The sequence below is a fragment of the Gopherus flavomarginatus genome, chromosome 2, assembly GCF_025201925.1.
Source record: "Gopherus flavomarginatus isolate rGopFla2 chromosome 2, rGopFla2.mat.asm, whole genome shotgun sequence".
Classification (NCBI taxonomy): Eukaryota; Metazoa; Chordata; order Testudines; family Testudinidae; genus Gopherus; species Gopherus flavomarginatus.
This window is the reverse complement of record NC_066618.1, coordinates 184,783,931-184,787,258: the sequence shown is the minus strand read 5'-3', so window position 1 is coordinate 184,787,258 and position 3,328 is coordinate 184,783,931.

Here is a 3,328-nt window from a genome sequence, read left to right as displayed (position 1 = left end):
CATAATTGAGGTCCCATTTCAGCGAGTAGCTGTGGATATTCTGGGCCCTTTCCCAAAAAAAGACGCCCAGAGGAAAGCAGTACGTACTGACTTTAGTGGACTTTGCTACCCGATGGCCAGAAGCAGTAGCTCTAGGCAACACCAGGGCACTAACACTGTGTGCCTGGCCCTAACAGACATCTTTGCCAGGGTAGGTTGGCCCTCGACATCCTTACAGATTCAGGGTCTAATTCCTGGCAGGGACCATGAAAAAAACTGTGGGAAACTCATGGGGTGAATCACTTGGTTGCCACCCCGTACCACCATCAAACCAATGGCCTGGTGGAAAGGTTCAATGGAACTTTGGGGGCCATGATACGAAAATTCATCAACGAATTCTCCAATAATTGGGACCTAGTGTTGCAGCAGTTGCTGTTTGCCTACAGGGCTGTACCACATCCCAGTTAGGGTTTCACCATTTGAACTTGTGTATGGTCACGAGGTTAAGGGGCCATTACAGTTGGTGAAGCAGCAATGGGAGGGGTTTACGCCTCTCCAGGAACTAACATTCTGGACTTGTAAGCAACCTACAAAGCACCTCCGACACTCTTTAGCCCTTGCTAGAGAGAACCTAAAGGATGCTCAAGAAGAGCAAAAGGCCTGGTATGACAGACATGCCAGAGATCGGTCCTTCAAAGTAGGAGACCAGGTTATGGTCTTGAAGGCGCAACAGGCCCATAAGATGGAAGCATCATGGGAAGGGCCATTCACGGTCCAAGAGCGCCTGGGAGCTGTAAACTACCTCATAGCATTCCCAATTCCTCACTAAAGCCTAAAGTGTACCATGTTAATTCTCTCAAGCCTTTCTATTCCAGAGATTACAGGTTTGTCAGTTACAGTCCAGGGAGATGATGCTGAGTGGCTGACGGTGTCTACTACGACGGGGAAAAAAGAACGGTGGCGTGGAAGAGGTGAACCTCTCAACCACTCTGGAACGTCTGCAGCGGCAACAAATCAAGGAGCTGTGCACTAGCTTCGCCCCATTGTTCTCAGCCACCCCAGGACGGACTCTGAACGGGCATACCACTCCATTGATACAGGTAATGCTCACCCAATCAGAACCCCACCCTACCGAGTGTCTCCTCATCCAAGCTGCTATAGAACGGGAGATCCAAAACATGCTACAATGGGTATAATCCGCCCATCTACCAGTGCATGGGCATCTCCAGTGGTTCTGGTACCCAAACCAGATGGGGAAAATACGCTTTTGCGTGGACTACCGTAAGCTAAATGCTGTAACTCGTCCGGACAACTATCCAATGCCAGTACCGATGAGCTATTGGAAAAGTTGGGACGTGCCCAGTCATCTCTACAATAGACTTAACCAAGGGGTACTGGCAAGTACCGCTAGATGAACCTGCCAAGGAGAGGTCAGCATTCGTCACCCATGCGGGGGTGTATGAATTCAATGTCCTTCCTTTCGGCCTTCGAAATGCACCCGCCACCTTCCAGAGGCTGGTAGATGGTCTACTAGCTGGACTGGGAGAATTTGCAGTTGCCTACCTCGATGATGTGGCCATTTTTTCAGACTCCTGGCCCGAAACACCTACTACACCTGGAAAAGGTCTTTGAGCGCATAGGCAGGCAGGACTAACTGTTAAGGCCAAAAAGTGTCAAATAGGCCAAAACAGAGTGACTTACCTGGGGCACCAGGTGGGTCGAGGAACCATAAACCCCCTACAGGCCAAGGTAGATGCTATCCAAAAGTGCCTGTCCCAAAGTCAAAAGCAGGTCCAATCCTTCTTAGGCTTGGCCGGATACTACAGGCGATTTGTACCCCACTACAGCCAAATCGCTGCCCCACTGACCGACCTGACCAAAAAGACCCAGCCAAATGCAGTTAAGTGGACTGATGAGTGTCAAAAGGCCTTACCCAACTTAAGGCAACGCTCATGTCTGACCCTGTGCTCAGGGCCCCGGAATTTGACAAGCCATTCCTAGTAACCACAGATGCATCTGAGCGTGGTATAGGAGCAGTGCTCATGCAGGAAGCAACAGATCACAACTTCCATCCTGTCGTGTTTCTCAGCAAGAAACTGTCTGAGAGGGAAAGTCACTGGTCAGTCAGTGAAAAGGAATGCTATGCCATTGTGTACGCCCTGAAAAGCTACGCCCATATGTTGGGACGGCGGTTCCAACTAAAAACTGACCATGCTGCACTAAAGTGGCTCATACTGCCAAGGGGAACAACAAGAAACTTCTTCGTTGGAGTTTAGCTCTCCAAAAATTTGATTTTGAAATTCAACACATCACAGGAGCTTCTAACAAAGTAGCTGATGCACTCTCCCGTGAGAGTTTCCCAGAATTCAGTAGTTAAAAAGTGTTCTTAAAATGTAGAAGTCTGTTAGTTATATACTTGGAGTATATGTAAAGGTCTATGTGTTGTATTAATCTGTTTATTTTAAAGTTCTAGAAGGAAATCGCCGCCAGTGAGCTTCCCCACTGTCTGCAATTTGGGGGGGCGTGTCATAAACAGATAGCTAAGGGTTAATGTCTCTTTCACCTGAAGGCAACTGACCAGAGGACCAATCAGGAAACCGGATTTTTTCAACTCTGGGTGGAGGGATTTGAGTGTCTTTGTCTTGTTTTCTGGCTGCCTGCTTTCTCTGAGCTTTGGAGAAGTAGTTCTACTTTCTAGTCTTCTGTTTCTAAGGTAAGGACAAAGAGATCAGATAGTAAGTTCTATGGTTTCTTTTCTTGGTATTTGCATGAATATAAGTGCTGAGTGCTTTGATTTGTATTCTTTTTGAATAAGGCTGTTTATTCAATATTCTTTTAAGCAATTGACCCTGTGTTGTATCATCTTAATACAGAGAGACCATTTGTACTTATTTTTCTTTCTTTTTATATAAAGCTTTCTTTAAGACCTGTTGGAGTTTTTCTTTACTTCAGGGAAATTGAGTCTGTACTCACCAGGGAATGGTGGGAGGAAGAAATCAAGGGGAGATTTGTGTGTTGGATTGCTAGCCTGACTTTGCATTCCCTCGGGGGGAATAGGAAAGTACTTTGTTTCCAGGATTGGGAACAGAGAGGAGATTCCTACTCTGTTGATTCACAGAGCTTGTGTCTGTGTATCTCTCCAGGAGCACCTGGAGGGGGGAAGGGAAAAAGGATTATTTCCCTTTGTTGTGAGACTCAAGGATTTGGGTCTTGGGGTCCCCAGGGAAAGGTTTTCAGGGGGGACCAGAGTGCCCCAAAACACTCTAATTTGGGTGGTGGCAGCAGGTACCAGGTCCAAGCTGGTAACTAAGCTTGGAGGTTTTCATGCTAACCCCCATATTTTGACTCT